At 40.4% G+C, this 19650-nt stretch overlaps 2 protein-coding genes across 5 annotated transcripts in view; both read right to left on the reverse strand.

Annotated features, from left to right (window-relative positions):
- Positions 1-19650, reverse strand: part of CEP83 (centrosomal protein 83) — a 193935-nt gene that overhangs the window by 116650 nt on the left and 57635 nt on the right. Inside the window, exon 1 of one of the 2 annotated variants that reach the window (XM_051784041.1) lies at positions 6426-6432. The exons of the other annotated variant lie outside the window; for it this stretch is intronic. The gene's annotated coding sequence lies outside the window, so the exon portion shown is untranslated. Of the gene's footprint in view, positions 1-6425; positions 6433-19650 lie in introns of those variants that run through there. 2 annotated transcript variants of the gene reach the window in all.
- The window catches only part of TMCC3 (transmembrane and coiled-coil domain family 3), a 159059-nt gene that overhangs the window by 86234 nt on the left and 53175 nt on the right, over positions 1-19650 (reverse strand). The gene's annotated exons all lie outside the window — the stretch shown is intronic.

A 19650-nucleotide genomic window follows, 5' to 3' on the forward strand; every position in this document is an offset into this window, starting at 1 on the left:
ATAACAGTGTCATAATATTCATCAATTTTGGTTTCATTTTGCACAGAACTTTGCACTTTTATAGCACTTAGTACATTCAAAGTACATCTTTAATTGATATGTTTTCCAGTTGGAAAACATTCAGTCTTTCTACACAAATTTCTAAGGAGACAAAAAGTTCTCTGAAGAGCGGGAGTAGTCTGGCTTCCTGAACTCCTATGTCTTATATTTGGGAAATCCTGGTACTTGTGAGCTGTTACTTAAGTTGTTCCAAGCTTTTCCCGGAATTAAGACTTCCATCCCTCTGCCTCTTGCATTCGAAGCTGGTGGTCTAGAGCTAACTGCCTGCACAAAAAAAAAGGAAATATCTTTGTCCTCCCCCTTCCAGGCTGGGCACACCAGCACATCGAGCAAATCTCTCGGGAGCAAACCATCTCGTGCCTAGCTGCCCTCAGAGGAATAAAAACTTACCAGCACTACATGGGGACTTTCTTAACACATAGGCTAGCAAAGGATAAGGGGTGAAACAGATATTTGTGTTTCTGGATTCATCTTTTGGAGCAGAGGGGAGTCTGAAGGCAAATCTGGGAGGCAAATCCCTTCCCCAAGCCTGTTAGATAGGAAGTAAAACAGTCACAGTTGCATGCTACATCCTTTTTTCCTTTCAAGAACAAAAAACATTTTTATTGTGTATTACAAAAAGGATTTGCTCTTTTTCATCAAAGGAGACCAGGCCCTGGCAGCCCACCAACCTACTGTCAAGGTTCAGCAAACAGAGAAGACCAAACTATTTTCCTTAATCTTGCCCTCAGAATGGATTAATCCTTTTCTTCCCCGAAAATTCTAGACAAAAAATTCAGCACAAATCAGATATTCAGAATTATCATCTTCACTCAGACACTTAAAGGTTTGCAAAGTCACTACCAGGGGAATGTAATCCTTCCAACACACCATTCCAGCTCTCATAACTTTATAATGGATTCCACAATGATGATAAAGGGCCCACTGTCTGTATCGGTGTCATCAGATGAACATATCAGCTGCCAGCAGGAAAAATAACAATGCCAAACTTCAAAGATTTTAGCTCTCCTACAGAAAATGTGAAATGGGATCTCAGTGCATCTGAAGGCTCAAGAATCATAAGATAAATGAAGAAAGCAGTTTTTTCGATCAGTCTCAGTTTTTAAGCACTTGGCATCAGCAGTTCTGCTATTTGCTCCAAAATACCATTTCTACAGAATCTAACTACACTGGCACTTTCAAAAAATAAAAAAGAAATAGAGTACTGTTAGAGCTAGCAATAAATATGAAAAACTAGATAAACAATGAATAAATGCTAATTTTATCTCCCTTCCTGTGCCCACAAAAATTTCAAAGATGCCTAGTGGTCCTTTCTGTATGATATTTAATAGGCCTTTTTCCACCACATGACCTTAAAACAGCACATTTGAATTCTGCCCATGGAAAATTTTTGTCGCCTCATTGAACATATATTGAAAACAAAACCAGAAGTTACCAGTGGAAGTCACACTTCGATTAAACACATTTTTTGTTACAAAGTAGAATATTTGCACCTTGTAAATGAAGCCAGAGCCATCTTCCTTTTGAGCAATGTCCTGCAAACATTCTTGCACCTACTCTTTGTTTGCTTTAATTTAGTGTGGCAATTCCCATAAGCAGTAGTTACTTTTATGTTTTTGTCTACTTCAGTTCATTTTGAAATCAAAATACATTTGAAAAATACATTGAAATGTCAAAACCTCTCACAGAGTAAGAGAACCTTTTGGTGCTGAGGGCTACATGGTACTGAGCTACTCTCTGCCTTCCAAGATCAGTAACAAAATTCACTACAACTACATTGCAGAGCTTTGCAAACTAAGAGCCTTTTTGGCCTTACGTCATTACAATGCTTTACATGTTGATATCACAGATGATTAAATACTGCCCAGACTGCTCCAATTCTGCAAACTCCCCAAAATAAAATAAGCTTGATCTGTGGAAGTCTGGCTCAACTGGAGTTCAAGACAGATTTGTGGCATATGCTAAAACAGGTTTTGGTCCAATGAAATTTTGGATCTCCTTGATCCTAAGAATTGTTTTTGTTTTATCTCAACATGAATTATTAAATTATAATTTCTTTTTTTCAGTGTGGTTTGAGAAGTCTCACTGATGGCACCCAAAAACAGGAAAGCTACAAATGTTATGACATTGCTGAAATGAAAGGAAAAAAATGAATGTTGTGATCTTTTTCTTGTATGCCAAGACCAGTGTTGGAGGAGAATGTGACCTTCCTTCAGCTACAGTCAGGACTTGGGCCATAACCTGCCCTCACATGACATCCAGAACTGTCTTCAGAAATCATCTCTCAGAACATGAAGGGGTTCACAGCTGTTAAGAGTAAGAAATGTGATTTATAGAATATGATCAGCATAAGGCACAATTTGCTGTCTTTTCATTCTACTTTATATCTCCTGGTAGGAAAAAAAATATCCTATGCTATCCCATTTACTGGAGGGGAGTCGGGTTACACTAATAGCAGAGACTAATCCATCAAATCAGCTTTCACTTACTTCAATTGATAAATGTAAAGAGGTATCAACCTGGGACCAGAATGGGAGATAAAAACTGAATTGAAAAACATTACAGAGAACAGGGGCATTTCTCTGTCAAAGGAGGATTTATTAAGAAAATTTCCAAGCTGTTCAAAATTGCTTGTGCAACAGGAAATTAGTATAACAAGATCCACACACAGTCTCAGCAATCCAGTCAATATCACTGCCCCTTTTATTCACGATGAAAACTCTTGAGAAGTGCATCACTGAAGGGTTGACAGGTCTTACACCACCATGAGAGGACACTGGTGTGGATTCAGTGTCATTTTGCAAAGATGAAGCAAACTTTTTCTAATCAGTAAAGTGCAGAAGTGTTCTAAATTCCCTGAAAGAATATCTGTGGGAGGAAATCACATCCTTGCCCAGTCCCTAAAAGTGGTCAAGGCCTGACTGGATAGGGCTTTGAGCAACCTAGTGGAAGGTTCCCTGCCCATGGAAAGGAGGTTGAAACTAGTTGATCATTATGGTCCTTTCCAACCCAAACCACTCCGTGATTCTATGAAACATTACAGGATGGTGAGAAATTAGTATTTCCATGGTTCTTTAAAAACTGGGAGAGAGTCAACTTGCCCCAGGCATCACTCCATCACCAGAGATGTGTGTTAGAGTAAGGAAGGGAACTTCCATTTTCAGACTAGTATCATGCCTCTCTTTAACCCTAAAACTAACTTCTCAGTGCTCTGGAGCGTGCCCCTGGCACACGCAAGGTGGTCTCATGTGACCAAGGCAGGGAGTACCAGTACACCCCATTTATGCCCCGGCAGGCTGTTGGGATGGCAGTTCTGGGGCTGCAGAAACTGGCAACTCAAAGCCAAGCTTTGACATGCCACCCTCCCTTTGCCTCCTGCCTCTCCTATCGTGTAGAGACATGGGCTATGAGCAGCATGGACAATCCCTCATTATCTTGCTTGGAGGAACGGAGGGAATCCTAAAACTAGGTATTAAGCATAAAAGTCCAACTTATTTCTCTAATTTCTTTTTTTTTTATTTATTTATTATGATGATCAATGACTTCAAGTCTTCATCTCAGGACAAAGACACAGAGAAAGAAGCTTGGTTCAGTCTCCTTAATGGAAATGCAGAGCTGAACAACATGTTTGTCAATTAGCAAATCCCCCAGTAAAGGGTCTGACTTTCAAAGTAATGGGACAATTACTGTTGGATATTAATATTTACTATAAACATAGTCGCATTTTCAGTCTAGGGCAACACTCTGCTGTGCCTGGCACAATACCAACATTTAACATAATACATAATCCAGTGTCTCTCTTTGCAGAGCCGTGGCCTTATGCCTGATCCTTCTGATGCTCTTTAAAACACGCAAGTAAAAGTTACATTTATATTACAATCAGCAATGGTAACAGCAGCAGTTATTCCTGCTGTCAGAAGGAATGCAGGTCATTTAATTTGACAGTGCCATTCCTTCTTCTCCCTTCAGTGCCACTAGGAGTTCACTCTTCCCAGAAGGTGGTAATACAGGAGAACATCACAGCTAGTGCACAGGTTTTCACTTCTAGCAAATACTGCTGGAAAATCAAAGGAGAACTCACCCTCTCTCTTATGTCCAAGGCCAACTGTTTTTTTTTTTTTACCTATGCCAGCCTGAAAAAGAAAAGGGGATAATGCCTAGAAACAAACTCCACACAGAAGCAACAGTATCATCTCCTCAAAGGTCAGCTCAGGTTTTTCAAAGGAGATGTAGTACAATCTGCCTGCACAGGATGTAAGTAAGAGTGAGAGTTCCAACTGAGAGAGGGAGCATGGACACTGAGCCTTGGGGAAGAAAGCTCGAGTGAAACGTGGGATGCTTTCCTTAGGCAGCTGATGGAGGCTTCGTTGCTTAAGTGATGTGAAAAGAATCACAAATACCATAAGAAAATTCACAGTGATGAAGAACATGATCCAGCAGGCTTTCCCTATCTCTTAATATGTGTCCCCTGAAGATAAACACTTAACTTTTAAAATATCAGTGTGTTCTAAAGCCTCCTGAGGTCTCTAGAAAGACAATATTCAACTGGGCTTCAAATGAGGTTATAAATTTGAGGGAAGGGCCATGTGTTTGTTCCATTTTTTAGACAATAAAAAACTAAGAATAGATTTTGCCAATAGATTTCATAGATCTGTTGTGAACATTTATACATTTTGCCTTTAATCCCAGCATACTCCAATGAGCCAGGCACTAGAAAGCTTTTGCTTTTTTTTTGCCCTGAAGCTTTTTGCACAGGTTTGGCAATATCAACTAATGTATCAGCTGCAGCAAGATTAGTGTCCTTATTTTTAACTATAGCAAAACTAAAACATTCAGTAACTTTGCTTCAAGATACCTAAATTCTATCTGTTTATAAAGGCAAAAGGACTGTGAAACAGAATCCAGACCAGAAAAGATATAAAAAACAAAGTAACCAAAACATCTTAACCTTAAACTCCAAATTTTGAAAAAATATTATTTTTTTCTCAGACCAGGTATGCTATTATTTTCCATTTCAAGTACTTGTGCACAACTTTTAGCTTAGCTGTGTATGAAAGCAAGGCTGTGAGGCAGAGATTTGTTTTTGGAGTTAATGAAATCCAACTCAGGCTGCTGCACAGAGACACACCTATCTCTGAAAGCAATAGTCATAAAGTTGAGAAAAAATGGGAAATAAATCACTTTATATAATTTGGTATTTAATAGTAAAAGACCCAATCAAATTTCTTCAAGGTTTTGAGTACCTTCATGGGCTACCATGGAAAAAACCCAAACAAACTAAACAAAACCCCCAAAACCCAAAACTGCTCTAGAAACAGGAGATTTTGAATGAAGTCTGAACAGTTTCACAGCATCTGTCATATTGATAAATTATAAATGCATAGTTACCACTACTTTCTAGAATTTGTTCATCTAGAAGACGCAAAAGGGTCAAAGAGCTATGAGGACAGATGGTCTGGAAGGATCAGAAGCGACCATATTTGTTGTTTCCATTCTTCCCACTAATAAAAACTGCAGAGATAAAATTTTGCCAGAGACAATGAATGCAAAAATCTCTATCATTAGCAACATCAACTAAACCCTGCTCCTCCAAAAGGCAAATGCCATTCCTCTTACAAATTTCTCTTTCTGCCTCCTATTTAGCAAGCACCACAATCAGTTGGCCAACTCATGTCAACTACATGCAACACTGCCTGAAGCCTGTAACCAGAAAACAAGAGGAAAGCAGTGTTTTTTACAGCTCAGGACTGTTGTAAATTCACAAGGCCTAAGTGGCCGACACCATTAGGTTTTTAAGTTTCCAGAAGACAGCTACACATGAAAGTGAGTATCAGAGGTAGAAACTTCATCATTTCAGTCTTATCTACTTTTTTCCTGTCCTAACAGAAAAAAAGAACATACTTCCCCAGCACTGCCTGATCATCTCATCCAATTTTCAGGCAGACACACCAGCTAGGATACAGTCATGCGGAGGCATTTCCCTACACACACTCCAAGCAGCCAACAACGAAAGCAGTAAGAAACTGCTGCATTGAAAGCCCTATTTAAGCATTTACATTTATCTGCTAGTGGATTCCTTTCTTTTTCTCACGTATTTTCTGACAAGGCTAAAAATAGTTTAGCAGTGAAAGCCATTAATAATGGAGTGAACCGTGTTGTGGGATTCGGTGTCACGTTAACTGCTTAAAGACATAACAGCACAACAAGGGTTAATACTGCATCCCCTGTTGAACTCAAAATAGCACCTAATTAACATGATGGGGGGTAAAATAAGGGTTTGTGTTAAACTCAGTGCTGAGTCAATGTTAGGTGAGAGGAAGTCAAAAGCAACTGCTTGTTGATATTTGCAATGACGATGATATTACAATGCATTACTTTTAAGAAGTTCAAAACCAAAACAAGTCAGGCTAGTTTCTCTCCAAGCATTTAACAGCCTCCCTTTACCTATATGTTTTTAACACACAGGCTGCATTATCAACTACTATGGTTAATAATCCCTTTTTGTGGATTTGAGATGCTATTTCTTAAATCTCCTACTAAGAAAACAAACGGATGACCTAAGAAGAACCTTGAGACCTTGCAGCATTCCTTCTTGCAAGGTAGGTGTAGGAGAGCCCTAGGACAATGGTGGATAAAGACCCTTGCTACAGGTGCAGTGCATTATCTCTACTCTTAGAATCATAGAATCATTTTGGTTGGAAAAGACCTCCACAACCACCACGTCCAACCATTACCCTGGCACTGCCAAGTCCACCACTGAACCATGTCCCTAAGTGCCATATCTACATATTTTTTTTAAATATCTCCAGGGATGGTGAGTCAACCACTCCCCTGGGCAGCCTGTTCCAGTGCTTGGCAAACCCTGGTGCAACTTGAGGCCATTTCCTCTTGTCCTGAGATCCTTACACAGACAGGGAACTACATATACATCAGTGGATTAAACATGGAAGGCAAGCCCAAGTCTCACTGTTTTTCAGCCCACAGGCACAAACGCACACACATGGAGAAAACTACTAAACCAGACCATAAGCCATCTTCTGGAACTGACTTTCCTGGTTATTGCCATCCGATGCCCTGAATAAGGATGAAAGTTGACTGAACGGGGGCTGGCCTAAGACACTGAAGCCCATGCATTTAATCCCTGAGTGGCTATCTTTACAACAAGGGTATGGTGATATATTGTTTTGTGGAAACTGAGCTTTCTCCAGTCTTCCGGCAGGATCACCTGGTCCTGTAGAGCATCATAAGAGAGATGCATTTGAAGAAATAAAACTGTAGGAAAAAGTCCAAAGTACCACCACAGTGTGCTCAACAAACACATCAGTCATTATATACCTCAGTTTGTCAAAGAAGATAAATGAACCAATAAAGGTAAGTTTGTCCTAGGTGTCTTTAGGCCTTTCTACCTGTGGTGCTTCCAAGTACAGCATAGCACTCCATTGCACGGACAGCTCCTGCCAGATGCCAAGCTGTACAGACACTGCACAGTGTCCATACAGCCCCAGACTGTCTACTATTTTGCTAATGTACTTGCACAGACTATTTACAGCAATATCTAACTAGGGGGAAATGTTCCCTGGGGCTCCCACCACGGAGTAGAGATGAGAGGACACAGTCTTGCAAGTTAAAGCATTAGCAGGAGGCCTTCTTTTGCAGTATCCTGAGGTTTTCACCGACAGGCTGTTGCCTGGTGCTTAAGCCTGGTGCTTAGATACTGATAATAAGAAAGATTTCTTGCAGTCCCAGGAGAAATTCAGTGATACAAATCACCTTTACCTCATAATTTAAACTATGTTTATCTACACAATTTAGAGGCTAAAAACCATCTTCTTTTAAATGGACTGTAAATTGTCTTATTTACACCACTGCATGGTGGCTTTTGTACGTGTAAAATCCTTTGATTGTCATTGGCTATTAGATGACTGACCTGGGCTTTCCCCAGCAAGATTCAGCTACCTGTAGTTAGGTAAGGAGTACCTTGAGCCAGGCAGTCAGTGCCAAAATATGCCACAATAGAGTGGTGGGCTGCCCAACTCCCAACATTGTGCTGCTTTGCATATTAAAAAAAACCCCAAAATACATATGTTTAAATTGATTTTGCTTCTCTGACTGTTTTCTACTTTTGGTATTCTTTCCTAATTCAGTTTTCCCAATTCTTACTCACAAAACATCAGCTGTTTTCTGTCCTCTGTATGCATATGCTGCTCATATAAACTATTGCTATTCCCAATTAGGTTTGCTTTATAAAACCCAGCCTTGCCCTACCCACAAAATATATTTTCTGTGGATGACTACACAGTCAGAGGATAATTATGTAAAATAAAACTTGTTACACTTTCAGCTCATGTCTTCTGTCCTGCATAAGAACTTCAGCACTGAAATCCCAGGTTGTTGAATTGTCAACTGCTATTCAGAATCTTAGAGTCATTAAATCCAGAAATAAGTTCTTATTTTGAAGAAATCTCAAGTTGTCTTCTCTTATAGACAATACATACTTATGATATGGAGTATCCTGGCTATTATATCAGAAAAGAAAACCATATTACTTTTAAAGGAAGGAAGGTGACAACACTCTGTGATTTTAATTTGCTTTCAAAATTAGTACTAGATAAAACAGGCTAGGACCATTGATAAATTTATACCAGTCATTTATATCACTGTGTTCTGTATGTGGGCATTCAAGTCAGCAGCAATGCAAGTGGTCTCCTGGCCAATTTTTCATAAGCATAAACTGAGTCATAAACTGAGTCAATTGCTCACTTGACCAATGAATGCTCAGAACTAGCGCTTACAAAACAAGAGATGAGTGAGGAACATGACAAATATATTTGGAACACTGCAAATGCAAGTCTTTCTCTGTTTTTCTAAAATGAAGGGTAATTGTAAGTTACATAGAATCACAGAATATCCAATTGGAAGGGACTCAAAAGGGTTGTCAAGTCCAGCTCCCTGCTCCTTGTATGACTATTTAACAGAAACTATATGACTACAACAGTGTTTACACTAACTGCTGCAAACAAGGACTACAGAAATGCTGATTGACACATTTTCTGATTTTGCGTGAACTTCAAAAGTAAAACAACTCCGATAAACACTGGTATTATCACATATAGCTTGTGTCATCTAATTAATCACTGATAGTTATTACTGCCAAACTCCTGACATTCAGGATACAAACACAATCCATCCTACGTTAACAGTCACCTCTGCAGGCTGACTACTTGTTTTAGCACACTCACAGTACAGCCTGCTGTTGTGGAGGCAAAGAATCAGGCCTCTGTAAGAGGGCAGAAGGCATAATTTGAACTACAATGTTTGAGCATCTGGAGAACATCTTTAATCCTAGGCTGCAACCACAGCCAATCACCTAGTCCTGGCTGGAAAAGCAAATGACAGCAATATCTAAATACAGTTAAATTGTACTCAGGAAGCCAACAATGCTCTCTAAGCAACCCAGAAGGATAATATTCACTCAACAAGGTGAGAAGGGTTAAATAGGTACCATTAACTTGGAGAGGTAGATGGTTTCTGCCTTGATGTAGCAGCTGTAGGAGTTATCTCCTGGAGAGAAATGAAAGTGTGAGCTAAGCAGCAAGGACCTCAACAACACTGAAGTCAGACTAGAAGAGTGTTTCTGTAAGTGCAACCTGGCAGTTGTCTGTCTGCTAAAGATAGCCTGAGAGTCTTCCTCAAAACTAGACGACTCCTCCTCTTGCATGAATGCAAACACTCTTGCACTGCAGGAAGATGTCCTGCCCAGCGCCGAGCCCAGACGGCAGGTCTGCCAGCGATCGGCCTACTCTCCCCATCTGTCTAGGATGGACAGAAGGTGCAGGAGGGCATAGAGTGCTTATGGTTTTCCTGAACGTTGCTCTTTCTGAGCAAAGACAAGTGGGCAATGTTTCCCAGCTGAATTTTGATAGCTGAACATCAGTGAAAAGGCTGGAGACCCTGCAGGAATACACAGGGACCAGAAACTGCAAGGAGAACCTATGTTTGCTCGTTATCCAGCTATGTACTTTTTCTTTATAAACTTCATTAAAAATCCTATAAAAAGGTGTAAAGATTACTAAGGCCAATGAAAGAAAAATAAAGCCTTTGTTCCTTCTCCCTACACAATCACACACAATCAAAGTTCAACAGACATGAGTGTTTACAGATTGCAGATGCCTCAAGCTCTCCCACGTCCTGTTCTCAGGCTAGTATACATATGAGCAAAAGAATAAACCAAATAATTTTATCAATGCGCTTTTTGATCAAACAAAAGAGTAAAGCAATCTTCATTGCTTCTGCACTGCAGAGCAAGCTTTTCTGAAGGAGTACAACCACCAGCTCGTCTTTTTTTCATTTTTATAGTGCTAGTTTTTCCAAAATATTCTATATCTTTTATTCACAGCCAGTTCATTTCTGCTCCAAGAGGTGCTACAGGTTACATTAGCTGAACCATGAGGATACAGCACTTGTTATCCACTGCACTGAGTACAAGGCTCATGCTGCCTCCTACATCACATCCCTTTTCAGTCAGGCCCGGGTTGTACTTCGCACAGACATCGCTCTGCCATGTTAGGCACTCATACTGTACACAGCTTATTGGTGAGATATATGGTCTCCTGAAGCCATCAAATCCAACACAAGAGGACATGAAGCAGGAGAAGGTCTGCAGTTCTTTATTCTTGCTGAGGATATTTCAAATGGACACTGTTTCCTCTCCTTGGTCCCACTACACAGCCCACAGATATAGATTAGGGCTGTGACTGTTCCCTGTTCTCATGACAAGTGGCCCTTTGCATCACCCAACAGTGGTGCCTCTCAACTGCGAAAAAACGATGCTGCACTTGAATGTGAGGTTTTTGACAGCTGCTAGTACTTCCCATGCTCTCATGTTTAGCTGTCCTCTATTCACTGGAGCCTGCAAAGAGGCTTCCTAATAGGTATGAGTTTGTCCCCACCTACCTCCTCCTTCCTTATACCATGATCCTGGTAGTTTCACAGCAGTCTGCTGTGGAAGCCACACATCAGGAGGAGATGCAGGAGGGAATCCTGTTTCCCTCCAGCACCACCTCTGCTCCCACAAAAGCAGGCACACAGGCTGGGAAGGGAGATGTCCAGGCTGTCCTCCAGAGAGTGAAGTTTCTTTTATGGTCACACTGAAGGGGGTTAAATCCCCTGTCCCTCCTGAGGTTACCAGGAGTTCTTGCTCTTAATTTTCAGCATTTGGATCTTACCCTTTTTAGGGAGGGTCAGCTAGCTATTAGATAATCCACTCCTTTTTCAACATGAAATGGAAAACCTGGAGCACACATAAAAAAGGTTTGTTTTTTTTTTAAATACTAACATTCAAAAGGAATTAGATAACAGCTATAATGACCCCACCTACTCTCGATCCTTTCTCCGCCAGAATGTTTTGTGTAATAAATCATGCGAGTGCTACATTATTCCAAAGCTAAAAATGGAGCAGAGTCAGGAGGCAGTACAGAGCTCTGAATACAGAATGCAGAGTCGTATTTGATAACATCTGCACTCAGTCTGATTTTAAGCTTCCTTGGGTTAGGATAATGAACTCAAATGAGAGGGGAAAGGTTCACGGGATGATTACAGCACAGGCTGGCTTTTAAGCCATCTTCCTTTCAACTTCACTTTCGCCACATTTTTATTTAGATAGGGTTAGCTCCTGGAAGGAGTTCTGCTTAACAGAACACACCAAAGGCATCCCTTACAGTTGCCCAAATCCAAGACAGTTGTTGAAGCGTGGTGAGAGTGCAGCTGAATGGAAGGATGCAATATCATTTTTCCTTAAATCAGAGGGGTGAAATCACATGTTTCCTCCAGGCCTGGAGAGAGAGAGCTTCTGAAAAAACAGTCCTGCTAGCTGTACTGGGGCTAAAATACTGATTTAGAATTTCAAATGAGTAGCAAGCACTGATCACAGCAATAGACTTGATAAGGCAGCTCATTCTGCTAAAAGCAGACACATTATTCCAGTTGTGTCCCAAAGCCCATTCCTAAGCACCTTCACTCCAAGTGATGGCTATCCACACAAAGTAACCTGGCTAAATGTGACACCCACCAGCCGCTGCCATGCTAATCTAATGCGTCATCTGAACTTCTGCTAGGTAAATGGTGGAATGACACTATCTCAAAGGCTCATTCATAGCAAGAGGTTTTTTAACATCTGCTAGGGACAAGTCTGGATAATGGTCATGAGCAAAAAATTTTAGTCTTTAGGCTTTAAGAACAGTTTTAGTTAAAATGTCTTAACTTTTCAGAGGCCTAAAAATAGACCTTGAAAGCTACCACTCGTTTAGATTGGACAGAACAGTATGTTTCAGCTGCTGACACTGAAAAAGCTTTTGGGACAGATTCATACCAGAGAACCAAAAATAATAAAACAAATGAGATTTTTTTCTTCAAGCAGTCTTACTATCTAGGAACTGAACTTCTGTGAGAGCTGAAATTCACAGGGAGCTAATGAAAATACAGCTGCAGGCTGCTAGTCCAGGGAGTTTCAACACCTACAGTTGCTGGAAAACACATGGACCAGCTCACAGAGTTCTGGCACACTTTACTGCTGCACATTTACCATGTCAATAACCCTGCGTGATGCAAAATATCTTAAGGGTTCTTTCCATATACAGATGGTGTTTTTTCGAGGCCAGTCTGCTAGATGTCTGATCTGAAGATAGCCTGGCAGGCTACTTAGATCTTCCCCTCAGATGTCTCCACATTTTGTTCTGTGACTGATTCACTGGAACAAGAAACAACGAAAAGCAAAACTCCAAATCACTACTTGCAGATGTGCACAAACTGCAATTATGCTGAGAAATCAAATGGAGACATCTCATTAAGAACTGACGAAATATGTGAGCATCTCTTCTAAAAAAAAGAAGAGTGAAAAGAACAGTTAATGACTGACATGATTTGAATTAATAGATATTAAGGACAGCAAGACTATTAAACTCATCAGCCAGTCTGAATTGCAAAATACCAGTCAAAGAAAACCTCAGGACTTTTCTGTTTCCACCAAATTATTTTTAAGTCTACACACAGACATTCATTAAGCACATTCATTTAGTCCTTTCATCATCCTGCACTATTCTGGCTTTATTATTTATTACAGATACAGCATAGGAAGATGATTTTGTTGTGCACTTCCCTGCATGCTTTATAACCAGCAGATTTATGAATTACCTGATTTGTTTTCTGTGGGCACTGTTTGGTATTCTGACCACAAACGTGCATCAAACCTACTGAGGAAAATTTGAGGGACAACTAAAACCTACCAGTAGCACTTAGCTCACTCGTACTTGCAATCTGTTTTACACTTAATTAAATTTCTCTTTTTAGACATAATTTCAGCTGTGTTTCCTGTAAATACATTCTCTGCACTGCTTTTGCCAGGTATCTCAATCAGATTTTATCTCTACAGTGATATAATGAGTTAAGTGTAGCATTTATTCTCCAGCTAGGGACCATCACACTACCTACTTCAGTGCAAAGTATATTAACATTGCAGGGCTCTCTCTCAGTTAAACACTTAACACAGCTGCCAGTTAATACTAAAGCATGGACCATCAGTGATAGCATCACGGTCTTCTTCAGTTTGTTTATACAGAAATTACAATTGCATGTCCACCTACTGCCAGTAATTCGAAAAAAACCCACCCAAACTTAAAAACGATTTTTAACTTCTGACATGCAATAATGTTGCCATATATCTAGCAAACCAGAATTATTAAATCAATTGTCCTCCTTCAGTCTTTAATCAGGCCAGGAGTATTTCCTCAGTTTTAGGCCCTCTGGGCTTGAAACCAGAAACCCAAAAATATGCTTTGGACCTGGACGAGCAAAAAACTGCAGGGACAAGAAAAGTTCCAAGCATGGGCATTACCCTGGCTGCTAGGGTAGAAATAGGAGATGCAAAACCAAAATGAGACTACAGGGGTTGATACTCTGGTCGTACCTCAGTCCCAGGCTGTCAAGCAGCCAAGTTATCATTTCTCATAAACACCATAGTCATGAAGACCATATAAAGGCCCTGGAGGTATTGCAGTCTCCATTCACAGAGGCTAGAAGGGCTCCACAGCTATGACAGGATGACCCAAGAGAACAAGTTCCCTAGCTGATCCCTAGTTTTGCACACAGTTTTCAAGGTAAAAATCAATGCAAATGGGCAAGTCCTTGAGCTAGCCTAAAAAAAAAAAGTTCATTTTTTGAGTTCTGGTGCAGGAAGAACATCAAAGCCTATAATAGGGATCTCTGCTAGGAAGGAGGATTGCTCCTAATTTTTTTCCTATCAGGAAGTATAGGGTTTTTAATGCATGGGGCGGTTAGGGGTGTGAGGTGGTGGGTGGTATTGGTGCGTGTGTGTTGGATCATGAACTCAGTCATGTACGTAAAATCCAGAGACAACAAAAAGATTAAGCACCATCTCCCATTAGGGTATATTTTGCAAAGTGTCTTCTACTGAAGATGTATTTTCGTAAAATATGACTTACCTGCATGCTATGGATATCTGGGCTCTTATTCTAAAAATAATTGAATAGTTTCTCTTCAGTTCAGGAGATTTAATTTTATTAAGTGACTGCAAAGCAATGTGCAACATTCATAAACAAGTCATGAAGACTGTAGGCTAATACCGGTACAGTCAACTTGCACAATAAAAGGAGAGATTAAGTTTGTTGTCTGAATCGCAATTCTGCAATTGATTTCTTTTGGATACCAAAAAATTGAACAAAATGGTGCTTTGATTTAATCTAAACACTAACAAAAATTAACATTTGAACTTCTAGCTAAGCAGCTAGGAATTGCTTTCCCTGCTTATAGTGCTCGTACTCTTGCTATAAATAAGCAGACTAATGACATCCAAACAACCCAATCAGTCAAAACTGGGACACAAAATGGAAAACTATTTTAATACTCTTGCCATTTGACCATGCCAGAAATTAATTAGCAATAGTAACATTTGAGTTTTGAGACCAAAACTGAGGTTGGTTTCAATGGCTCTAGACAGTATAAGGTTGCAGAGCAAGGCTAGTCAAAGCAGAGTTTCAGTATTTTAAAATACTGAGAGTCCTCAGAAACATCCTGCTTTAAGAAAACAACCAGGAGATGTTAGATTGTATGCTTTTAAAGCTTTTGTCTTCTGGCTTATAGTTCTCAAAATTCTCATTTTTTTAGAGACTGAGAAACTAGAAATGGTATTTAAATGCAAGAACCAACAGTTATCATCCCAAAAACAAGACCAGCAGACCGTAGTGAGCATCCCTGTGAGTGCATGCTGCTAGTAATATAAGCAACATGTTCAGCTAATATTATATTTAATATTCATACAATACTTACCAAGGGGAAAAAATTTAATCTTGTAAGAAAGTTGCTGCATTTAATATTTCCCATAACATGATGCACATGGTTTACCGATGTATCTCCAGGAGGCTGTAGGAGGAAAAGAGTAACCTCCATCCCTCCACAAGTGTGAACTGCAGCACCACTTAGCAACTTACTCTGCAGCCAGATCTTAGCAGGGAGGGGAGAAGCAGGTACCTGCTGTCCCACCTCTAAATCTTGTAAGAGGCAAGGCCTAGAAGGCTGGCACAAGAGAGAGTCACCTTTAATTCTAGTCTTAGACCTTACTGTTCCTCTGGGCTTTTCTGGTCCCCTCAAACTGATTTTTGCAGCTCAGCAGGGATGGAGGCCAGCACCATGGCATGCTTTGGTCCCAACCATTTGCTGGAAGGCTACAGGACCCTGCATGCAGACAGGCTTTCTATCAAACCAGTACCAAACGTACCCATCAAAGTGGCAGTGCAACTAGGTCAAGGTAAAGGACTCAGCAGCCAGCTCAGACAGCTCCATGTCCACCAGAAGATATGGTGCAATTTTCTTTACTGATCCGAAGGACCAACCCTAAATAGCAAGCTCTGTAGCAATCAACAAAGAAATCCAACTAGAAAAACTTAATGGGAGATATGGAGGTCAAGCTGAGACTGGTTTTTCACCCTCTTTGAAAAATTCCAACAAGACCACAGTTTGTGTACATACTAGCTAAACCCTAATTGAGGCTATGAAAAAAAAAATTAGGATCTATTGCACATATGGTCTCTCTAGAATTACAGATGCTTGCTTGATCCTAGAGGAAACCCAGAATACTTGTCCATCCACTGAGACCATGACAGGGCTTTCAGAGCTCTGTTTCGGATGTCATCTGCTCAGCAGAGATCTGTTTTGGCCAGACTATGGAACAGGCTGCCCAGAAAGGCCATGGAGTCTCCATCCTTGGAGATAACCAACAGCAATATACTCCAGGCCACCTGCTGTAATGAGCAGGAGGTGGGAACAGAGGCATCCAGGGGTCCTGCCCAGCCTACCTGATTCCGTGATTCGTCTCTCCCCTAAAACTAGCAAGCTGAAACTGTGCAAGAGGTTAAAGTGAAAAATAATGAAGGTAAAAGTCAAAAGACATATTTGTTCGGGTTCAGATACAGATGAAATCTTACACTGAAAATTCTGAGGAAAGACAAGAACAGACAACAGTCACACTAACTCCTTCTCTGTTGTAATCAGACCAGTTACTTGCAGTTCACCATAGGCAGATATTTTTTTTAAAAAGAGGCTTGAAACTTTTAAACTAAATATAACTTTTGAACAGCAAGAAAAATATTCTGAAGTGTCTTGTGTTTAGTGAATTCTTTTACATATTAGAGCTCTGTTCAGCTCTCTTCAGGTTGCAGCCCATGCATTAATTTTAGTGCAATTTGGATCACAACCTAAATTAGTTGGTTGATCAACCTGGTTTTTTAATCTCAGCATTTTGGATAGTCATAATCATGACCAAAAACTGTCATGAGTCCCTCTCAGTCACTCCATTTTTAATGCGGTCCTCGTGTTTTTTTCAGAAGGTTAAGTGATTGCATCAATTCACGCAGTAAATCATTGACTTCAAAGTGCATTTACTTGCTCCCTGTTGCCCAAGTTCATCCATCTGACTTGTTTTCTTTATCTGTGGCACCTAAATAGCTATCTCAATGTCTATATTCTGTGCAAAGAGCAATGAGTTGTCATTTAGAAGCTTCAAATTCTTTGGAGTAAATTCGGGCTGATCTATCTCAATCTCCCAATAGTAACAGCTACAGACAGATCAATGCTCTTGCATCAGAGATAAGACTCTGCTCTCTCCCACTATTTTGGAAAGCAGACTACCACAATTTTCACTGCCATTGTAATTCACTAAATAAAGCCAGTATATTCCGCAGTAATTATTGAAAGTCAGCTTGACAGAAAGTTTCCATCAAAAGTATAAATGGACAACACAGTTTCTGTAAAAATGCAGTAAAAATAGAAATTAAATAGATGATAGCTACCTCCACATAAGAAATAGGGTAGACTATGTTTGGGGACTTCTATTCAGTGGAAAATTTGCTACCTTTCTGAGAGCAACAAATATTCTGACTGATTAGCAATTCCCTGGCCTCTTTGAACTTCAGTTTCCAGGAAACATGGAATCAGGAGAGGAAATGAGCTCTCTCTTTGCAAACACCCAGAAGGTTAGAGAGTGTTAAGAAAAAGCTAATGTGAATTTATCAGAGAGATTATGTCACTCTTCCTCCTACATCAGGATAAAAGGCCTTTCTGTGAGACAGAAGGAGGAATACTCTACATCTTCAGTGAATACACAGCTTTTTTATGTTCTTTCACAATAGAAAACCAGAAAGTGCTTCTCAGAGGTTTGCTGCCAAACAGGAAGGCTATACTGTGTGATACTCACTTGGGTCTTGACTGAGACAGTGAACCAGAGAACATGCATTTTCTATACACAGTACAGACAGCATCTGGAAGGGGCTGCAAGCACGCAGGAGGACAGACTTACAAGTTTAAAGGATTTGAGAAACCAGTTGGAACAGACTTGAAATAAGATGATAATATAGTATGAACAAATGAAGAAATACTTATCAGTTGCACAAATGCAACATGGGGAATGGGTGGATGTGGAGATTAGATAGTATCATAAATATGGGGAATGGGTAGATGTGGAGATTAGATAGTATCCTAAAAATGTCTGTCATGCTGTTGCAAAACCAAACAACAAACAATGACTAAAACAAACTTCACCTTGGAATCTATAAACGTTAGTTTCACCTGTAGACCTTGATGCTTCAGCAAGAGGACTGCACCCACCCTAGGCACCACACTTCTCTGAAAACCCAGACTACAGTAGGGGGAACAAAAAAGAACACAGATAATTAAATGTAATGAGAACAATAACTAGGGTTGGTTGCATTTAGTTCAGGATTTTTATGCTTCAGTTCTCTGCCACTGTTCCGGATCCCTCACCATATTACATCTTCCACATGACTTCCATTCTCATTACTCATCCTGCATCACAGACTGGTCAGGTAAGATTTTCTGTATTGCAGCATGGGAAATTTTGTTTTATAGATATCCCAGTTCCTTTAACAATCACATAGCACTGCCCTCATGGGGAAATGCAAGTTATAAATGGGACAGCCAGCATCAGAACTAGAACTGAGGAGCAGGGTTCAGATCACCCCACTAAAAGCACAGCTAGTTTCCTTCTTGCCTGCACCCTTTATTTCAATGCACAGTCAGAACAAAGGGGGAGCTGTGACCTAGCCCCCAAAAGAGCTCCAAAAGAAATATAAAAGCATCTCTTTTCCTTTTGTGTTAATATGAACCAAGCATACAAAAAGAAAAAAAAAAAACAAACCCAAACAACTAAAAGCAATAGATGTCTTAAAAGTACCATGGAAATTCAGCCCCTGCTTGTTTGTTGTACTTCACTAGTAGGTCAAAAAATTAAGAGATTCATCAAACAACCTTGACACTTTCCTGCTGTGTGATGCTGCAGATACCCATGTTTCCAGCTCACTAAATGCTTGGAAACACTCTGTCTTCAGAGGAAATGAGTAAGAGTGTTGGTTCAGGAACCTCAGCTCCTCAGGCTGAGGGAATGTTATAGAAATGTCTGGAGAAGATAGGTCAACCTCTGACCAGATAGCATAAACACTATGATGGCCAGATATGACATCATTTCAATGCCAGTAGGAAGCTAAGGTCATATTGCACTGCCTCAGAAAGTTTTTTTATTTACTGGAGGCAGGCAGAGCATGCCCTGCCCACGCTGCCCCCTGGGACTGGCAGCACGTCTCCCTCCTCCTGCTCTGCCATCCCCTGCCTTACATAAGCAAAGGTAGCCCAGAGGTCACGGCAATTTCTGTCTGAGTACATGTCATACAAGATACCTCCTGGCTCAGGAGCCCTTTTCTGTTTGCTTCAGATACTGCTGCCTGATGACAGAAGCAGAACCACTTTAGCCTTGAGAGTGGACTGTGCTTACAAAGGCATCCCCATCTCCCAGTCCTTACTGACAGCAGGCTTGGGCTGGAGAACACACATCATCTTTCCTTCAGTTTGCCATGGGGGCCAAAGGATAGGGTTTCAACCTTCATTGCAAAGCAGCATATTTAATAGTAGTTGTCAGCAGTAAACTTCTGATCAACTGCATGAAATCAATTCATTACTGATTTTCTATTTGGAGGATCATTCTAAGGCCAAATGAGACTTGAATCAAGAAAT

This window comes from Manacus candei, unplaced genomic scaffold (genome assembly GCF_025592945.1).
Source record: "Manacus candei isolate 608988 ecotype Guabito, Panama unplaced genomic scaffold, ASM2559294v1 h1tg000018l, whole genome shotgun sequence".
NCBI lineage: Eukaryota > Metazoa > Chordata > Aves > Passeriformes > Pipridae > Manacus > Manacus candei.